The sequence below is a fragment of the Nothobranchius furzeri genome, chromosome 6, assembly GCF_043380555.1.
Source record: "Nothobranchius furzeri strain GRZ-AD chromosome 6, NfurGRZ-RIMD1, whole genome shotgun sequence".
NCBI lineage: Eukaryota > Metazoa > Chordata > Actinopteri > Cyprinodontiformes > Nothobranchiidae > Nothobranchius > Nothobranchius furzeri.
Genome location: NC_091746.1, coordinates 20,770,957 through 20,794,233, shown reverse-complemented (window position 1 = coordinate 20,794,233; position 23,277 = coordinate 20,770,957).

Genomic DNA, 23,277 nt, shown 5'->3' with positions numbered 1-23,277 from the left:
ATGATACGTTCAGATCACTTACAACTCAATAGATTCTACCTTCCTGTAACGTTTCAGCCTGATTGGACCTTGTTTTCACACAAATAAACCCAGAATGATGTGAAATTGTGCTTCGTGCAACATAATTCTGGGTGCCATTTAAAAACCATAAGTGCTAATGACTCCATTCCTTTTGGGGTAATGGGGCCTGTTAATTGGAGTACTCTAAAACAAACCTGACCTCTATAGGATATTCAGAAGCCAAGTTATAAGCCCACAAAGGTGTAACTGGACTACTTCTTTAAAGTGACACCAAGCCCGGTGACCTTTGGGACATGGTTTGACCCCCTATAAGAATGTGCGATCATCATGAAACGTTCAGATCACTTACAACTCAATTGATTCTACCTTCTTGTAACGTTTCAGCCTGATTGGACCTTTTTTTCACACAAATGGACCCAGAATGATGTGAAATTGTGCTTCCTGCAACATAATTCTGGGTGCCATTTACAAACCATAAGTTTTAATGACTCCATTCCTTTTTGTGGTTGTAGGGGCTGTTGATTGGAGTACACTAAAACAAAGCTGACCTCTCTAGGACATTCAGAAGCCAAGTTATAAGCCCACAAAGGTGTAACTGGACTACTTCTTTAAAGTGACACCAGGCCCGGTGACCTTTGGGACATGGTTTTACCCCCTATAGGAATGTGCGATCATCATGAAACATTCAGATCACTTACAACTCAATAGATTCTACCTTCTTGTAACGTTTCAGCCTGATTGGACCTTGTTTTCACACAAATGGACCCAGAATGATGTGAAATTGTGCTTCGTGCAACTTAATTCTGGGTGCCATTTACAAGCCATAAATGCTAATGACTCCATTCCTTTTTGTGGTTGTAGGGGCTGTTGATTGTAGTACATTAAAACAAACCTGATCTCTCTAGGACATTCAGAAGCCAAGTTATAAGCCCACAAATGTGTAACTGGACTATTTCTTTAAATTGACACCAGATCCGGTGACCTTTGGGACATGGTTTGACCCCCTTAGGAAAGTGCTATCATCATGAAAGGTTCAGATCAATTACAACTCAATAGATTCTACCTTCCTGTAACGTTTCAGCCTCATTGGACCTTTTTTTCACACAAATGAACCCAGAATGATGTGAAATTGTGCTTCGTGCAACATAATTCTGGGTGCCATTTAAAAACCATAAGTGCTAATGACTCCATTCTTTTGGGGTAATGGGGGCTGTTAATTGGAGTACTCTAAAACAAACCTGACCTCTCTAGGGTATTCAGAAGCCAAGTTATAAGCCCACAAAGGTGTAACTGGACTACTTCTTTAAAGTGACACCAGGCCCGGTGACCTTTGGGACATGGTTTGACCCCCTATAGGAATGTGCGATCATCATCAAACGTTCAGATCACTTACAACTCAATTGATTCTACCTTCTTGTAACGTTTCAGCCTGATTGGACCTTTTTTTCACACAAATGGACCCAGAATGATGTGAAATTGTGCTTCGTGCAACATAATTCTGGGTGCCATTTACAAACCATAAGTGCTAATGACTCCATTCCTTTTTGTGGTTGTAGGGGCTGTTGTTTGGAGTACACTAAAACAAACCTGATCTCTCTAGGACATTCAGAAGCCAAGTTATAAGCCCACAAATGTGTAACTGGACTACTTTAAATTGACACCAGATCCGGTGACCTTTGGGACATGGTTTGACCCCCTTAGGAAAGTGCTATCATCATGAAACGTTCAGATCACTTACAACTCAATAGATTCTACCTTCCTGTAATGTTTCAGCCTGATTGGACCTTGTTTTCACACAAATGAACCCAGAATGATGTGAAATTGTGCTTCGTGCAACATAATTCTGAGTGCCATTTAAAAAACATAAGTGCTAATGACTCCATTCCTTTTTAAGGTAATAGGGGCTGTTAATTGGAGTACTCTAAAACAAACCTGACCTCTCTAGGATATTCGGAAGCCAAGTTATAAGCCCACAAATGTGTAACTGGACTACTTCTTTAAAGTGACACCAGGCCCGGTGACCTTTGGGACATGGTTTGACCCCCTATAGGAATGTGCGATCATCATCAAACGTTCAGATCACTTACAACTCAATTGATTCTACCTTCTTGTAACGTTTCAGCCTGATTGGACCTTTTTTTCACACAAATGGACCCAGAATGATGTGAAATTGTGCTTCGTGCAACATAATTCTGGGTGCCATTTACAAACCATAAGTGCTAATGACTCCATTCCTTTTTGTGGTTGTAGGGGCTGTTGTTTGGAGTACACTAAAACAAACCTGATCTCTCTAGGACATTCAGAAGCCAAGTTATAAGCCCACAAATGTGTAACTGGACTACTACTTTAAATTGACACCAGATCCGGTGACCTTTGGGACATGGTTTGACCCCCTTAGGAAAGTGCTATCATCATGAAACGTTCAGATCACTTACAACTCAATAGATTCTACCTTCCTGTAACGTTTCAGCCTGATTGGACCTTGTTTTCACACAAATGAACCCAGAATGATGTGAAATTGTGCTTCGTGCAACATAATTCTGAGTGCCATTTAAAAAACATAAGTGCTAATGACTCCATTCCTTTTTGAGGTAATAGGGGCTGTTAATTGGAGTACTCTAAAACAAACCTGACCTCTCTAGGATATTCAGAAGCCAAGTTATAAGCCCACAAATGTGTAACTGGACTACTTCTTTAAAGTGACACCAGGCCCGGTGACCTTTGGGACATGGTTTGACCCCCTATAGGAATGTGCGATCATCATGAAACGTTCAGATCACTTACAACTCAATAGATTCTACCTTCCTGTAACGTTTCAGCCTGATTGGACCTTGTTTTCACACAAATGGACCCAGAATGATGTGAAATTGTGCTTCGTGCAACTTAATTCTGGGTGACATTTACAAGCCATAAGTGCTAATGACTCCATTCCTTTTTGTGGTTGTAGGGGCTGTTGATTGTAGTACATTAAAACAAACCTGATCTCTCTAGGACATTCAGAAGCCAAGTTATAAGCCCACAAATGTGTAACTGGACTACTTCTTTAAATTGACACCAGATCCGGTGACCTTTGGGACATGGTTTGACCCCCTTAGGAAAGTGCTATCATCATGAAACGTTCAGATCACTTACAACTCAATAGATTCTACCTTCCTGTAACGTTTCAGCCTGATTGGACCTTGTTTTCACACAAATGAACCCAGAATGATGTGAAATTGTGCTTCGTGCAACATAATTCTGGGTGCCATTTAAAAACCATAAGTGCTAATGACTCCATTCCTTTTGGGGTAATGGGGGCTGTTAATTGGAGTACTCTAAAACAAACCTGACCTCTATAGGATATTCAGAAGCCAAGTTATAAGCCCACAAAGGTGTTACTGGACTACTTCTTTAAAGTGACACCAGGCCCGGTGACCTTTGGGACATGGTTTGACCCCCTGTAGGAATGTGCGATCATCATGAAACGTTCAAATTACTTACAACTCAATAGATTCTACCTTCTTGTAACGTTTCAGCCTGATTGGACCTTTTTTCACACAAATGGACCCAGAATGATGTGAAATTGTGCTTCGTGCAACATAATTCTGGGTGTCATTTACAAACCATAAGTGCTAATGACTCCATTCCTTTTTGTGGTTGTAGGGGCTGTTGTTTGGAGTACACTAAAACAAACCTGATCTCTTTAGGACATTCAGAAGCCAAGTTAGAAGCCCACAAATGTGTAACTGGACTACTTCTTTAAATTGACACCAGATCCGGTGACCTTTGGGACATGGTTTGACCCCCTTAGGAAAGTGCTATAGTCATGAAACGTTCAGATCACTTACAACTCAATAGATTCTACCTTCCTGTAACGTTTCAGCCTGATTGGACCTTGTTTTCACACAAATGGACCCAGAATGATGTGAAATTGTGCTTCGTGCAACATAATTCTGGGTGCCATTTACAAACCATAAGTGCTAATGACTCCATTCCTTTTTGTGGTTGTAGGGGCTGTTGTTTGGAGTACACTAAAACAAACCTGATCTCTCTAGGACATTCAGAAGCCAAGTTATAAGCCCACAAATGTGTAAATGGACTACTTCTTTAAAGTGACACCAGATCCGGTGACCTTTGGGACATGGTTTGACCCCCTTAGGAAAGTGCTATCATCATGAAACGTTCAGATCACTTACAACTCAATAGATTCTACCTTCCTGTAACGTTTCAGCCTGATTGGACCTTGTTTTCACACAAATGAACCCAGAATGATGTGAAATTGTGCTTCGTGCAACATAATTCTGGGTGCCATTTAAAAACCATAAGTGCTAATGACTCCATTCCTTTTGGGGTAATGGGGGCTGTTAATTGGAGTACTCTAAAACAAACCTGACCTCTATAGGATATTCAGAAGCCAAGTTATAAGCCCACAAAGGTGTTACTGGACTACTTCTTTAAAGTGACACCAGGCCCGGTGACCTTTGGGACATGGTTTGACCCCCTGTAGGAATGTGCGATCATCATGAAACGTTCAGATTACTTACAACTCAATAGATTCTACCTTCTTGTAACGTTTCAGCCTGATTGGACCTTTTTTCACACAAATGGACCCAGAATGATGTGAAATTGTGCTTCGTGCAACATAATTCTGGGTGTCATTTACAAACCATAAGTGCTAATGACTCCATTCCTTTTTGTGGTTGTAGGGGCTGTTGTTTGGAGTACACTAAAACAAACCTGATCTCTTTAGGACATTCAGAAGCCAAGTTAGAAGCCCACAAATGTGTAACTGGACTACTTCTTTAAATTGACACCAGATCCGGTGACCTTTGGGACATGGTTTGACCCCCTTAGGAAAGTGCTATAGTCATGAAACGTTCAGATCACTTACAACTCAATAGATTCTACCTTCCTGTAACGTTTCAGCCTGATTGGACCTTGTTTTCACACAAATGGACCCAGAATGATGTGAAATTGTGCTTCGTGCAACATAATTCTGGGTGCCATTTACAAACCATAAGTGCTAATGACTCCATTCCTTTTTGTGGTTGTAGGGGCTGTTGTTTGGAGTACACTAAAACAAACCTGATCTCTCTAGGACATTCAGAAGCCAAGTTATAAGCCCACAAATGTGTAAATGGACTACTTCTTTAAAGTGACACCAGGCCCGGTGACCTTTGAGACATGGTTTGACCCCCTATAGGAATGTGCGATCATCATGAAACGTTCAGATCACTTACAACTCAATAGATTCTACCTTCTTGTAACGTTTCAGCCTGATTGGACCTTGTTTTCACACAAATGGACCCAGAATGATGTGAAATTGTGCTTCCTGCAACATATTTCTGGGTACCATTTACAAACCATAAATGCTAATGACTCCATTCCTTTTTGTGGTTGTAGGGGCTGTTGATTGTAGTACATTAAAACAAACCTGATCTCTCTAGGGCTTTCAGAAGCCAAGTTATAAGCCCACAAATGTGTAACTGGACTATTTCTTTAAATTGACACCAGATCCGGTGACCTTTGGGACATGGTTTGACCCCCTTAGGAAAGTGCTATCATCATGAAAGGTTCAGATCACTTACAACTCAATAGATTCTACCTTCCTGTAACGTTTCAGCCTGATTGGACCTTGTTTTCACACAAATAAACCCAGAATGATGTGAAATTGTGCTTCGTGCAACATAATTCTGGGTGCCATTTAAAAACCATAAGTGCTAATGACTCCATTCTTTTGGGGTAATGAGGGCTGTTAATTGGAGTACTCTAAAAAAAACCTGACCTCTCTAGGGTATTCAGAAGCCAAGTTATAAGCCCACAAAGGTGTAACTGGACTACTTCTTTAAAGTGACACCAGGCCCGGTGACCTTTGGGACATGGTTTGACCCCCTATTGGAATGTGCGATCATCATCAAACGTTCAGATCACTTACAACTCAATTGATTCTACCTTCTTGTAACATTTCAGCCTGATTGGACCTTTTTTTCCACACAAATGGACCCAGAATGATGTGAAATTGTGCTTCGTGCAACATAATTCTGGGTGCCATTTACAAACCATAAGTGCTAATGACTCCATTCCTTTTTGTGGTTGTAGGGGCTGTTGTTTGGAGTACACTAAAACAAACCTGATCTCTCTAGGACATTCAGAAGCCAAGTTATAAGCCCACAAATGTGTAACTGGACTACTTCTTTAAATTGACACCAGATCCGGTGACCTTTGGGACATAGTTTGACCCCCTTAGGAAAGTGCTATCATCATGAAACGTTCAGATCACTTACAACTCAATAGATTCTACCTTCCTGTAACGTTTCAGCCTGATTGGACCTTGTTTTCACACAAATGAACCCAGAATGATGTGAAATTGTGCTTCGTGCAACATAATTCTGAGTGCCATTTAAAAAACATAAGTGCTAATGACTCCATTCCTTTTTGAGGTAATAGGGGCTGTTAACTGGAGTACTCTAAAACAAACCTGACCTCTCTAGGGTATTCAGAAGCCAAGTTATAAGCCCACAAATGTGTAAATGGACTACTTCTTTAAAGTGACACTAGGCCCGGTGACCTTTGAGACATGGTTTGACCCCCTATAGGAATGTGCGATCATCATGAAACGTTCAGATCACTTACAACTCAATAGATTCTACCTTCTTGTAACGTTTCAGCCTGATTGGACCTTGTTTTCACACAAATTGACCCAGAATGATGTGAAATTGTGCTTCCTGCAACATAATTCTGGGTGCCATTTACAAACCATAAGTGCTAATTACTCCATTCCTTTTTGTGGTTGTAGGGGCTGTTGATTGGAGTACACTAAAACAAACCTGACCTCTCTAGGACATTCAGAAGCCAAGTTATAAGCCCACAAAGGTGTAACTGGACTACTTCTTTAAAGTGACACCAGGCCCGGTGACCTTTGGGACATGGTTTTACCCCCTATAGGAATGTGCGATCATCATGAAACATTCAGATCACTTACAACTCAATAGATTCTACCTTCTTGTAACGTTTTAGCCTGATTGGACCTTGTTTTCACACAAATGGACCCAGAATCATGTGAAATTGTGCTTCGTGCAACTTAATTCTGGGTGCCATTTACAAGCCATAAATGCTAATGACTCAATTCCTTTTTGTGGTTGTAGGGGCTGTTGATTGTAGTACATTAAAACAAACCTGATCTCTCTAGGACATTCAGAAGCCAAGTTATAAGCCCACAAATGTGTAACTGGACTATTTCTTTAAATTGACACCAGATCCAGTGACCTTTGGGACATGGTTTGACCCCCTTAGGAAAGTGCTATCATCATGAAAGGTTCAGATCACTTACAACTCAATAGATTCTACCTTCCTGTAACGTTTCAGCCTGATTGGACCTTGTTTTCACACAAATGAACCCAGAATGATGTGAAATTGTGCTTCGTGCAACATAATTCTGGGTGCCATTTAAAAACCATAAGTGCTAATGACTCCATTCTTTTGGGGTAATGGGGGCTGTTAATTGGAGTACTCTAAAACAAACCTGACCTCTCTAGGGTATTCAGAAGCCAAGTTATAAGCCCACAAAGGTGTAACTGGACTACTTCTTTAAAGTGACACCAGGCCCGGTGACCTTTGGGACATGGTTTGACCCCCTATAGGAATGTGCGATCATCATCAAACGTTCAGATCACTTACAACTCAATTGATTCTACCTTCTTGTAACGTTTCAGCCTGATTGGACCTTTTTTTCACACAAATGGACCCAGAATGATGTGAAATTGTGCTTCGTGCAACATAATTCTGGGTGCCATTTACAAACCATAAGAGCTAATGACTCCATTCCTTTTTGTGGTTGTAGGGGCTGTTGTTTGGAGTACACTAAAACAAACCTGATCTCTCTAAGACATTCAGAAGCCAAGTTATAAGCCCACAAATGTGTAACTGGACTACTTCTTTAAATTGACACCAGATCCGGTGACCTTTGGGACATGGTTTGACCCCCTTAGGAAAGTGCTATCATCATGAAATGTTCAGATCACTTACAACTCAATAGATTCTACCTTCCTGTAACGTTTCAGCCTGATTGGACCTTGTTTTCACACAAATGAACCCAGAATGATGTGAAATTGTGCTTCGTGCAACATAATTCTGGGTGCCATTTAAAAACCATAAGTGCTAATGACTCCATTCCTTTTGGGGTAATGGGGGCTGTTAATTGGAGTACTCTAAAACAAACCTGACCTCTCTAGGATATTCAGAAGCCAAGTTATAAGCCCACAAAGGTGTTACTGGACTACTTCTTTAAAGTGACACCAGGCTCGGTGACCTTTGGGACATGGTTTGACCCCCTGTAGGAATGTGCGATCATCATGAAACGTTCAGATTACTTACAACTCAATAGATTCTACCTTCTTGTAACGTTTCAGCCTGATTGGACCTTTTTTCACACAAATGGACCCAGAATGATGTGAAATTGTGCTTCGTGCAACATAATTCTGGGTGCCATTTACAAACCATAAGTGCTAATGACTCCATTCATTTTTGTGGTTGTAGGGGCTGTTGTTTGGAGTACACTAAAACAAACCTGATCTCTCTAGGACATTCAGAAGCCAAGTTAGAAGCCCACAAATGTGTAACTGGACTACTTCTTTAAATTGACACCAGATCCGGTGACCTTTGGGACATGGTTTGACCCCCTTAGGAAAGTGCTATAGTCATGAAACGTTCAGATCACTTACAACTCAATAGATTCTACCTTCCTGTAACGTTTCAGCCTGATTGGACCTTGTTTTCACACAAATGGACCCAGAATGATGTGAAATTGTGCTTCGTGCAACATAATTCTGGGTGCCATTTACAAACCATAAGTGCTAATGACTCCATTCCTTTTTGTGGTTGTAGGGGCTGTTGTTTGGAGTACACTAAAACAAACCTGATCTCTCTAGGACATTCAGAAGCCAAGTTATAAGCCCACAAATGTGTAAATGGACTACTTCTTTAAAGTGACACCAGATCCGGTGACCTTTGGGACATGGTTTGACCCCCTTAGGAAAGTGCTATCATCATGAAACGTTCAGATCACTTACAACTCAATAGATTCTACCTTCCTGTAACGTTTCAGCCTGATTGGACCTTGTTTTCACACAAATGAACCCAGAATGATGTGAAATTGTGCTTCGTGCAACATAATTCTGGGTGCCATTTAAAAACCATAAGTGCTAATGACTCCATTCCTTTTGGGGTAATGGGGGCTGTTAATTGGAGTACTCTAAAACAAACCTGACCTCTATAGGATATTCAGAAGCCAAGTTATAAGCCCACAAAGGTGTTACTGGACTACTTCTTTAAAGTGACACCAGGCCCGGTGACCTTTGGGACATGGTTTGACCCCCTGTAGGAATGTGCGATCATCATGAAACGTTCAGATTACTTACAACTCAATAGATTCTACCTTCTTGTAACGTTTCAGCCTGATTGGACCTTTTTTCACACAAATGGACCCAGAATGATGTGAAATTGTGCTTCGTGCACATAATTCTGGGTGTCATTTACAAACCATAAGTGCTAATGACTCCATTCCTTTTTGTGGTTGTAGGGGCTGTTGTTTGGAGTACACTAAAACAAACCTGATCTCTTTAGGACATTCAGAAGCCAAGTTAGAAGCCCACAAATGTGTAACTGGACTACTTCTTTAAATTGACACCAGATCCGGTGACCTTTGGGACATGGTTTGACCCCCTTAGGAAAGTGCTATAGTCATGAAACGTTCAGATCACTTACAACTCAATAGATTCTACCTTCCTGTAACGTTTCAGCCTGATTGGACCTTGTTTTCACACAAATGGACCCAGAATGATGTGAAATTGTGCTTCGTGCAACATAATTCTGGGTGCCATTTACAAACCATAAGTGCTAATGACTCCATTCCTTTTTGTGGTTGTAGGGGCTGTTGTTTGGAGTACACTAAAACAAACCTGATCTCTCTAGGACATTCAGAAGCCAAGTTATAAGCCCACAAATGTGTAAATGGACTACTTCTTTAAAGTGACACCAGGCCCGGTGACCTTTGAGACATGGTTTGACCCCCTATAGGAATGTGCGATCATCATGAAACGTTCAGATCACTTACAACTCAATAGATTCTACCTTCTTGTAACGTTTCAGCCTGATTGGACCTTGTTTTCACACAAATGGACCCAGAATGATGTGAAATTGTGCTTCCTGCAACATATTTCTGGGTACCATTTACAAACCATAAATGCTAATGACTCCATTCCTTTTTGTGGTTGTAGGGGCTGTTGATTGTAGTACATTAAAACAAACCTGATCTCTCTAGGGCTTTCAGAAGCCAAGTTATAAGCCCACAAATGTGTAACTGGACTATTTCTTTAAATTGACACCAGATCCGGTGACCTTTGGGACATGGTTTGACCCCCTTAGGAAAGTGCTATCATCATGAAAGGTTCAGATCACTTACAACTCAATAGATTCTACCTTCCTGTAACGTTTCAGCCTGATTGGACCTTGTTTTCACACAAATAAACCCAGAATGATGTGAAATTGTGCTTCGTGCAACATAATTCTGGGTGCCATTTAAAAACCATAAGTGCTAATGACTCCATTCTTTTGGGGTAATGAGGGCTGTTAATTGGAGTACTCTAAAAAAAACCTGACCTCTCTAGGGTATTCAGAAGCCAAGTTATAAGCCCACAAAGGTGTAACTGGACTACTTCTTTAAAGTGACACCAGGCCCGGTGACCTTTGGGACATGGTTTGACCCCCTATTGGAATGTGCGATCATCATCAAACGTTCAGATCACTTACAACTCAATTGATTCTACCTTCTTGTAACATTTCAGCCTGATTGGACCTTTTTTTCCACACAAATGGACCCAGAATGATGTGAAATTGTGCTTCGTGCAACATAATTCTGGGTGCCATTTACAAACCATAAGTGCTAATGACTCCATTCCTTTTTGTGGTTGTAGGGGCTGTTGTTTGGAGTACACTAAAACAAACCTGATCTCTCTAGGACATTCAGAAGCCAAGTTATAAGCCCACAAATGTGTAACTGGACTACTTCTTTAAATTGACACCAGATCCGGTGACCTTTGGGACATAGTTTGACCCCCTTAGGAAAGTGCTATCATCATGAAACGTTCAGATCACTTACAACTCAATAGATTCTACCTTCCTGTAACGTTTCAGCCTGATTGGACCTTGTTTTCACACAAATGAACCCAGAATGATGTGAAATTGTGCTTCGTGCAACATAATTCTGAGTGCCATTTAAAAAACATAAGTGCTAATGACTCCATTCCTTTTTGAGGTAATAGGGGCTGTTAACTGGAGTACTCTAAAACAAACCTGACCTCTCTAGGGTATTCAGAAGCCAAGTTATAAGCCCACAAATGTGTAAATGGACTACTTCTTTAAAGTGACACTAGGCCCGGTGACCTTTGAGACATGGTTTGACCCCCTATAGGAATGTGCGATCATCATGAAACGTTCAGATCACTTACAACTCAATAGATTCTACCTTCTTGTAACGTTTCAGCCTGATTGGACCTTGTTTTCACACAAATTGACCCAGAATGATGTGAAATTGTGCTTCCTGCAACATAATTCTGGGTGCCATTTACAAACCATAAGTGCTAATTACTCCATTCCTTTTTGTGGTTGTAGGGGCTGTTGATTGGAGTACACTAAAACAAACCTGACCTCTCTAGGACATTCAGAAGCCAAGTTATAAGCCCACAAAGGTGTAACTGGACTACTTCTTTAAAGTGACACCAGGCCCGGTGACCTTTGGGACATGGTTTTACCCCCTATAGGAATGTGCGATCATCATGAAACATTCAGATCACTTACAACTCAATAGATTCTACCTTCTTGTAACGTTTTAGCCTGATTGGACCTTGTTTTCACACAAATGGACCCAGAATCATGTGAAATTGTGCTTCGTGCAACTTAATTCTGGGTGCCATTTACAAGCCATAAATGCTAATGACTCAATTCCTTTTTGTGGTTGTAGGGGCTGTTGATTGTAGTACATTAAAACAAACCTGATCTCTCTAGGACATTCAGAAGCCAAGTTATAAGCCCACAAATGTGTAACTGGACTATTTCTTTAAATTGACACCAGATCCAGTGACCTTTGGGACATGGTTTGACCCCCTTAGGAAAGTGCTATCATCATGAAAGGTTCAGATCACTTATAACTCAATAGATTCTACCTTCCTGTAACGTTTCAGCCTGATTGGACCTTGTTTTCACACAAATGAACCCAGAATGATGTGAAATTGTGCTTCGTGCAACATAATTCTGGGTGCCATTTAAAAACCATAAGTGCTAATGACTCCATTCTTTTGGGGTAATGGGGGCTGTTAATTGGAGTACTCTAAAACAAACCTGACCTCTCTAGGGTATTCAGAAGCCAAGTTATAAGCCCACAAAGGTGTAACTGGACTACTTCTTTAAAGTGACACCAGGCCCGGTGACCTTTGGGACATGGTTTGACCCCCTATAGGAATGTGCGATCATCATCAAACGTTCAGATCACTTACAACTCAATTGATTCTACCTTCTTGTAACGTTTCAGCCTGATTGGACCTTTTTTTCACACAAATGGACCCAGAATGATGTGAAATTGTGCTTCGTGCAACATAATTCTGGGTGCCATTTACAAACCATAAGAGCTAATGACTCCATTCCTTTTTGTGGTTGTAGGGGCTGTTGTTTGGAGTACACTAAAACAAACCTGATCTCTCTAAGACATTCAGAAGCCAAGTTATAAGCCCACAAATGTGTAACTGGACTACTTCTTTAAATTGACACCAGATCCGGTGACCTTTGGGACATGGTTTGACCCCCTTAGGAAAGTGCTATCATCATGAAATGTTCAGATCACTTACAACTCAATAGATTCTACCTTCCTGTAACGTTTCAGCCTGATTGGACCTTGTTTTCACACAAATGAACCCAGAATGATGTGAAATTGTGCTTCGTGCAACATAATTCTGGGTGCCATTTAAAAACCATAAGTGCTAATGACTCCATTCCTTTTGGGGTAATGGGGGCTGTTAATTGGAGTACTCTAAAACAAACCTGACCTCTCTAGGATATTCAGAAGCCAAGTTATAAGCCCACAAAGGTGTTACTGGACTACTTCTTTAAAGTGACACCAGGCTCGGTGACCTTTGGGACATGGTTTGACCCCCTGTAGGAATGTGCGATCATCATGAAACGTTCAGATTACTTACAACTCAATAGATTCTACCTTCTTGTAACGTTTCAGCCTGATTGGACCTTTTTTCACACAAATGGACCCAGAATGATGTGAAATTGTGCTTCGTGCAACATAATTCTGGGTGCCATTTACAAACCATAAGTGCTAATGACTCCATTCATTTTTGTGGTTGTAGGGGCTGTTGTTTGGAGTACACTAAAACAAACCTGATCTCTCTAGGACATTCAGAAGCCAAGTTAGAAGCCCACAAATGTGTAACTGGACTACTTCTTTAAATTGACACCAGATCCGGTGACCTTTGGGACATGGTTTGACCCCCTTAGGAAAGTGCTATAGTCATGAAACGTTCAGATCACTTACAACTCAATAGATTCTACCTTCCTGTAACGTTTCAGCCTGATTGGACCTTGTTTTCACACAAATGGACCCAGAATGATGTGAAATTGTGCTTCGTGCAACATAATTCTGGGTGCCATTTACAAACCATAAGTGCTAATGACTCCATTCCTTTTTGTGGTTGTAGGGGCTCTTGATTGTAGTACATTAAAACAAACCTGATCTCTCTAGGACACTCAGAAGCCAAGTTATAAGCCCACAAATGTGTAACTGGACCACTTCTTTAAATTGACACCAGATCCGGTGACCTCTGGGACATGGTTTGACCCCCTTAGGAAAGTGCTATCATAATGATACGTTCAGATCACTTACAACTCAATAGATTGTACCTTCCTGTAACGTTTCAGCCTGATTGGACCTTGTTTTCACACAAATGAACCCAGAATGATGTGAAATTGTGCTTTGTGCAACATAATTCTGGGTGCCATTTACAAACCATAAGTGCTAATGACTCCATTCCTTTTTGGGGTAATGGGGGCTGTTAATTGGAGTACACTAAAACAAACCTGACCTCTCTAGGACATTCAGAAGCCAGGTTATAAGCCCACTTATGTGTAACTGGACTACTTCTTTAAATTAACACCAGATCCGGTGACCTTTGGGACATGGTTTGACCCCCTTAGGAAAGTGCTATCATCATGAAACGTTCAGATCACTTACAACTCAATAGATTCTACCTTCCTGTAACATTTCAGCCTGATTGGACCTTGTTTTCACACAAATGAACCCAGAATGATGTGAAATTGTGCTTCGTGCAACATAATTATGGGTGCCATTTAAAAAACATAAGTGCTAATGACTCCATTCCTTTTTGAGGTAATAGGGGCTGTTAATTGGAGTACTCTAAAACAAACCTGACCTCTCTAGGATATTCAGAAGCCAAGTTATAAGCCCACAAATGTGTAACTGGACTACTTCTTTAAAGTGACACCAGGCCCGGTGACCTTTGGGACATAGTTTGACCCCCTATAGGAATGTGCGATCATCATGAAACGTTCAGATCACTTACAACTCAATAGATTCTACCTTCCTGTAACGTTTCAGCCTGATTGGACCTTGTTTTCACACAAATGGACCCAGAATGATGTGAAATTGTGCTTCGTGCAACATAATTCTGGGTGCCATTTACAAACCATAAGTGCTAATGACTCCATTCCTTTTTGTGGTTGTAGGGGCTCTTGATTGTAGTACATTAAAATAAACCTGATCTCTTTAGGACATTCAGAAGCCAAGTTATAAGCCCACAAATGTGTAACTGGACCACTTCTTTAAATTGACACCAGATCCGGTGACCTCTGGGACATGGTTTGACCCCCTAAGGAAAGTGCTATCATTATGATACGTTCAGATCACTTACAACTCAATAGATTGTACCTTCCTGTAACGTTTCAGCCTGATTGGACCTTGTTTTCACACAAATGAACCCAGAATGATGTGAAATTGTGCTTTGTGCAACATAATTCTGGGTGCCATTTACAAACCATAAGTGCTAATGACTCCATTCCTTTTTGGGGTAATGGGGGCTGTTAATTGGAGTACACTAAAACAAACCTGACCTCTCTAGGACATTCAGAAGCCAAGTTATAAGCCCACTTATGTGTAACTGGACTACTTCTTTAAATTAACACCAGATCCGGTGACCTTTGGGACATGGTTTGACCCCCTTAGGAAAGTGCTATCATCATGAAACGTTCAGATCACTTACAACTCAATAGATTCTACCTTCCTGTAACATTTAAGCCTGATTGGACCTTGTTTTCACACAAATGAACCCAGAATGATGTGAAATTGTGCTTCGTGCAACATAATTATGGGTGCCATTTAAAAAACATAAGTGCTAATGACTCCATTCCTTTTTGAGGTAATAGGGGCTGTTAATTGGAGTACTCTAAAACAAACCTGACCTCTCTAGGATATTCAGAATCCAAGTTATAAGCCCACAAATGTGTAACTGGACTACTTCTTTAAAGTGACACCAGGCCCGGTGACCTTTGGGACATAGTTTGACCCCCTATAGGAATGTGCGATCATCATGAAACGTTCAGATCACTTACAACTCAATGCATTCTGCCTTCCTGTAACGTTTCAGCCTGATTGGACCTTGTTTTCACACAAATGGACCCAGAATGATGTGAAATTGTGCTTCGTGCAACTTAATTCTGGGTGACATTTACAAGCCATAAGTGCTAATGACTCCATTCCTTTTTGTGGTTGTAGGGGCTGTTGATTGTAGTACATTAAAACAAACCTGATCTCTCTAGGGCATTCAGAAGCCAAGTTATAAGCCCACAAATGTGTATCTGGACTACTTCTTTAAATTGACACCAGATCCCGTGACCTTTGGGACATGGTTTGACCCCCTTAGGAAAGTGCTATCATCATGAAACGTTCAGATCACTTACAACTCAATAGATTCTACCTTCCTATAACGTTTCAGCCTTATTGGACCTTGTTTTCACACAAATGAACCCAGAATGATGTGAAATTGTGCTTCGTGCAACATAATTCTGGGTGCCATTTAAAAACCATAAGTGCTAATGACTCCATTCCTTTTTGGGGTAATGGGGGCTGTTAATTGGAGTACTCTAAAACAAACCTGACCTCTCTAGGATATTCAAAATCCAAGTTATAAGCCCACAAATGTGTAACTGGACTACTTCTTTAAAGTGACACCAGGCCCGCTGACCTTTTGGACATGGTTTGACCCCCTTAGGAATGTGCGATCATCATGAAACGTTCAGATCACTTACAACTCAATAGATTCTACCTTCTTGTAACGTTTCAGCCTGATTGGACCTTGTTTTCACACAAATGGACCCAGAATGATGTGAAATTTTGCTTCGTGCAACATAATTCTGGGTGCCATTTACAAACCATAAGTGCTAATGACTCCATTCCTTTTTGTGGTTATAGTGGCTCTTGATTGTAGTACATTAAAACAAACCTGATCTCTCTAGGACATTCAGAAGCCAAGTTATAAGCCCACAAATGTGTAACTGGACTACTTCTTTAAATTGACACCATATCCGGTGACCTCTGGGACATGGTTTGACCCCCTTAGGAAAGTGCTATCATCATGAAACGTTCAGATCCCTTACAACTCAATAGATTCTACCTTCCTGTAACGTTTCAGCCTGATTGGACCTTGTTTTCACATAAATGAACCCAGAATGATGTGAAATTGTGCTTCGTGCAACATAATTCTGGGTGCCATTTCAAAACCATAAGTGCTAATGACTCCATTCCTTTTTGGGGTAATGGGGGTTGTTAATTGGAGTACTCTAAAACAAACCTGACCTCTCTAGGATATTCAGAATCAAAGTTATAAGCCCACAAAGGTTGTAACTGGACTACTTCTTTAAAGTGACACCAGGCCCGGTGACCTTTGGGACATGGTTTGACCCCCTATAGGAATGTGCGATCATCTTGAAATGTTCAGATCCCTTACAACTCAATAGATTCTACCTTCTTGTAACGTTTCAGCCTGATTGGACCTTGTTTTCACACAAATGGACTCAGAATGATGTGAAATTGTGCTTCGTGCAATATGATTCTGGGTGCCATTTACAAACCATAAGTGCTAATGACTCCATTCCTTTTTGTGGTTGTAGGGGCTGTTGATTGGAGTACACTAAAACAACCTGATCTCTCTAGGACATTCAGAAGCCAAGTTATGAGCCCACAAATGTGTAATTTGACTTCTTTAAATTGACACCAGATCCGGTGACCTTTGGGACATGGTTTGACCCCCTTAGGAAAGTGCTATCATCATGAAACGTTCAGATCACTTACAACTCAATAGATTCTACCTTCCTGTAATGTTTCAGCCTGATTGGACCTTGTTTTCACACAAATGAACCCAGAATGATGTGAAATTGTGCTTCGTGCAACATAATTCTGGGGGCCATTTACAAACCATAAGTGCTAATGACTCCATTCCTTTTTGTGGTTGTAGGGGCTGTTGATTAGAGTACACTAAAACAAACCTGATCTCTCTAGGACATTCAGAAGCCAAGTTATAAGCACACAAATGTGTAACTGGACAACATCTTTAAATTGACACCTGATCCGGTGACCTTTGGGACATAGTATGACCCCCTATAGGAATGTGCGATCATCATGAAACGTTCAGATCCCTTACAACTCAATAGATTCTACCTTCTTGTAACGTTTCAGCCTGATTGGACCTTGTTTTCACACAAATGGACCCAGAATGATGTGAAATTGTGCTTCGTGCAATATGATTCTGGGTGCCATTTACAAACCATAAGTGCTAATGACTCCATTCCTTTTTGTGGTTGTAGGGGCTGTTGATTGGAGTACACTAAAACAACCTGATCTCTCTAGGACATTCAGAAGCCAAGTTATAAGCCCACAAATGTGTAATTTGACTTCTTTAAATTGACACCAGATCCGGTGACCTTTGGGACATGGTTTGACCCCCTTAGGAAAGTGCTATCATCATGAAACGTTCAGATCACTTACAACTCAATAGATTCTACCTTCCTGTAATGTTTCAGCATGATTGGACCTTGTTTTCACACAAATGAACCCAGAATGATGTGAAATTGTGCTTCGTGCAATATAATTCTGGGTGCCATTTAAAAACCATAAGTGCTAATGACTCCATTCCTTTTTGAGTAATAGGGGCTGTTAATTGGAGTACTCTAAAACAAACCTGACCTCTCTAGGATATTCAGAAGCCAAGTTATAAGCCCACAAATGTGTAACTGGACTACTTCTTTAAAGTGACACCAGGCCCGGTGACCTTTGGGACATGGTTTGACCCCCTTAGGAATGTGCGATCATCATGAAATGTTCAGATCACTTACAACTCAATAGATTCTACCTTCTTGTAACGTTTCAGCCTGATTGGACCTTGTTTTCACACAAATGGACCCAGAATGATGTGAAATTGTGCTTCGTGCAACATAATTCTGGGTGCCATTTACAAACCACAAGTTCTAATGACTCCATTCCTTTTTGTGGTTGTAGGGGCTCTTGATTGTAGTATATTAAAACAAACCTGATCTCTCTAGGACATTCAGAAACCAAGTTATAAGCCCACAAATGTGTAACTGGACTACTTCTTTAAATTGACACCAGATCCGGTGACCTCTGGGACATGGTTTGACCCCCTTAGGAAAGTGCTATCATCATGAAACGTTCAGATCACTTACAACTCAATAGATTCTACCTTCCTGTAACGTTTCAGCCTGATTGGACCTTGTTTTCACACAAATGAACCCAGAATGATGTGAAATTGTGCTTCGTGCAACATAATTCTGGGTGCCATTTAAAAACCATAAGTGCTAATGACTCCATTCCTTTTCGGGGTAATGGGGGCTGTTAATTGGAGTACTCTAAAACAAACCTTACCTCTCTAGGACATTCAGAAGCCAAGTTATAAGCCCACAAAGGTGTAACTGGACTACTTCTTTAAAGTGACACCAGGCCCGTTGACCTCTGGGACATGGTTTGACCCCCTTAGGAAAGTGCTATCATCATGAAACGTTCAGATCACTTACAACTCAATAGATTCTACCTTCCTGTAACGTTTCAGCCTGATTGGACCTTGTTTTCACGCAAATGAACCCAGATTCATGTGAAATTGTGCTTCGTGCAACATAATTCTGGGTGCCATTTAAAAACCATAAGTGCTAATGACTCCATTCCTTTTTGGGGTAATGGGGGCTGTTAATTGGAGTACTCTAAAACAAACCTCACCTCTCTAGGACATTCAGAAGCCAAGTTATGAGCCCACAAAGGTGTAACTGGACTACTTCTTTAAAGTGACACCAGGCCCGGTGACCTTTGGGACATGGTTTGACCCCCTATAGGAATGTGCGATCATCATGAAACGTTCAGATCCCTTACAACTCAATAGATTCTACCTTCTTGTAACATTTCAGCCTGATTGGACCTTGTTTTCACACAAATGAACCCAGAATGATGTGAAATTGTGCTTCGTGCAACATAATTATGGGTGCCATTTAAAAAACATAAGTGCTAATGACTCCATTCCTTTTTGAGGTAATAGGGGCTGTTAATTGGAGTACTCTAAAACAAACCTGACCTCTCTAGGATATTCAGAAGCCAAGTTATAAGCCCACAAATGTGTAACTGGACTACTTCTTTAAAGTGACACCAGGCCCGGTGACCTTTGGGACATAGTTTGACCCCCTATAGGAATGTGCGATCATCATGAAACGTTCAGATCACTTACAACTCAATAGATTCTACCTTCCTGTAACGTTTCAGCCTGATTGGACCTTGTTTTCACACAAATGGACCCAGAATGATGTGAAATTGTGCTTCGTGCAACATAATTCTGGGTGCCATTTACAAACCATAAGTGCTAATGACTCCATTCCTTTTTGTGGTTGTAGGGGCTCTTGATTGTAGTACATTAAAACAAACCTGATCTCTCTAGGACATTCAGAAGCCAATTTATAAGCCCACAAATGTGTAACTGGACCACTTCTTTAAATTGACACCAGATCCGGTGACCTCTGGGACATGGTTTGACCCCCTTAGGAAAGTGCTATCATAATGATACGTTCAGATCACTTACAACTCAATAGATTGTACCTTCCTGTAACGTTTCAGCCTGATTGGACCTTGTTTTCACACAAATGAACCCAGAATGATGTGAAATTGTGCTTTGTGCAACATAATTCTGGGTGCCATTTACAAACCATAAGTGCTAATGACTCCATTCCTTTTTGGGGTAATGGGGGCTGTTAATTGGAGTACACTAAAACAAACCTGACCTCTCTAGGACATTCAGAAGCCAAGTTATAAGCCCACTTATGTGTAACTGGACTACTTCTTTAAATTAACACCAGATCCGGTGACCTTTGGGACATTGTTTGACCCCCTTAGGAAAGTGCTATCATCATGAAACGTTCAGATCACTTACAACTCAATAGATTCTACCTTCCTGTAACATTTCAGCCTGATTGGACCTTGTTTTCACACAAATGAACCCAGAATGATGTGAAATTGTGCTTCGTGCAACATAATTATGGGTGCCATTTAAAAAACATAAGTGCTAATGACTCCATTCCTTTTTGAGGTAATAGGGGCTGTTAATTGGAGTACTCTAAAACAAACCTGACCTCTCTAGGATATTCAGAAGCCAAGTTATAAGCCCACAAATGTGTAACTGGACTACTTCTTTAAAGTGACACCAGGCCCGGTGACCTTTGGGACATAGTTTGACCCCCTATAGGAATGTGCGATCATCATGAAACGTTCAGATCACTTACAACTCAATAGATTCTACCTTCCTGTAACGTTTCAGCCTGATTGGACCTTGTTTTCACACAAATGGACCCAGAATGATGTGAAATTGTGCTTCGTGCAACTTAATTCTGGGTGACATTTACAAGCCATAAGTGCTAATGACTCCATTCCTTTTTGTGGTTGTAGGGGCTGTTGATTGTAGTACATTAAAACAAACCTGATCTCTCTAGGGCATTCAGAAGCCAAGTTATAAGCCCACAAATGTGTAACTGGACTACTTCTTTAAATTGACACCAGATCCGGTGACCTTTGGGACATGGTTTGACCCCCTTAGGAACGTGCTATCATCATGAAACGTTCAGATCCCTTACAACTCAATAGATTCTACCTTCCTGTAACGTTTCAGCCTGATTGGACCTTGTTTTCACACAAATGAACCCAGAATGATGTGAAATTGTGCTTCGTGCAAAATAATTCTGGGTGCCATTTAAAAACCATAAGTGCTAATGACTCTATTCATTTTGGGGTAATGGGGGCTGTTAATTGGAGTACTCTAAAACAAACCTGACCTCTCTAGGATATTCAGAAGCAAAGTTATAAGCCCACAAAGGTGTTAATGGACTACTTCTTTAAAGTGACACCAGGCCCGGTGACCTTTGGGACATGGTTTGACCCCCTATAGGAATGTGCGATCATCATGAAACGTTCAGATTACTTACAACTCAATAGATTCTACCTTCTTGTAACGTTTCAGCCTGATTGGACCTTTTTTTCACACAAATGGACCCAGAATGATGTGAAATTGTGCTTCGTGCAACATAATTCTGGGTGCCATTTACAAACCATAAGTGCTAATGACTCCATTCCTTTTTGTGGTTGTAGGGGCTGTTGTTTGGAGTACACTAAAACAAACCTGATCTCTCTAGGACATTCAGAAGCCAAGTTATAAGCCCACAAATGTGTAACTGGACTACTTCTTTAAATTGACACTAGATCCGGTGACCTTTGGGACATGGTTTGACCCCCTTAGGAAAGTGCTATCATCATGAAACGTTCAGATCACTTACAACTCAATAGATTCTACCTTCCTATAACGTTTCAGCCTTATTGGACCTTGTTTTCACACAAATGAACCCAGAATGATGTGAAATGGTGCGTCGTGCAACATAATTCTGGGTGCCATTTAAAAACCATAAGTGATAATGACTCCATTCCTTTTTGGGGTAATGGGGGCTGTTAATTGGAGTACTCTAAAACAAACCTGACCTCTCTAGGATATTCAGAATCCAAGTTATAAGCCCACAAAGGTGTAACTGGACTACTTCTTTAAAGTGACACCAGGCCCGGTGACCTTTGGGACATGGTTTGACCCCCTATAGGAATGTGCGATCATCATGAAACGTTCAGATCCTTTACAACTCAATAGATTCTACCTTCTTGTAACGTTTCAGCCTGATTGGACCTTGTTTTCACACAAATGGACCCAGAATGCTGTGAAATTGTGCTTCGTGCAATATGATTCTGGGTGCCATTTACAAACCATAAGTGCTAATGACTCCATTCCTTTTTGTGGTTGTAGGGGCTGTTGATTGGAGTACACTAAAACAAACCTGATCTCTCTAGGACATTCAGAAGCCAAGTTATAAGCCCACAAATGTGTAATTTGACTTCTTTAAATTGACACCAGATCCGGTGACCTTTTGGACATGGTTTGACCCCCTTAGGAAAGTGCTATCATCATGAAACGTTCAGATCACTTACAACTCAATAGATTCTACCTTCCTGTAATGTTTCAGCCTGATTGGACCTTGTTTTCACACAAATGAACCCAGAATGATGTGAAATTGTGCTTCGTGCAACATAATTCTGGGTGCCATTTAAAAACCATAAGTGCTAATGACTCTATTCATTTTGGGGTAATGGGGGCTGTTAATTGGAGTACTCTAAAACAAACCTGACCTCTCTAGGATATTCAGAAGCAAAGTTATAAGCCCACAAAGGTGTTAATGGACTACTTCTTTAAAGTGACACCAGGCCCGGTGACCTTTGGGACATGGTTTGACCCCCTATAGGAATGTGCGATCATCATGAAACGTTCAGATTACTTACAACTCAATAGATTCTACCTTCTTGTAACGTTTCAGCCTGATTGGACCTTTTTTTCACACAAATGGACCCAGAATGATGTGAAATTGTGCTTCGTGCAACATAATTCTGGGTGCCATTTACAAACCATAAGTGCTAATGACTCCATTCCTTTTTGTGGTTATAGTGGCTCTTGATTGTAGTACATTAAAACAAACCTGATCTCTCTAGGACATTCAGAAGCCAAGTTATAAGCCCACAAATGTGTAACTGGACTACTTCTTTAAATTGACACCACATCCGGTGACCTCTGGGAC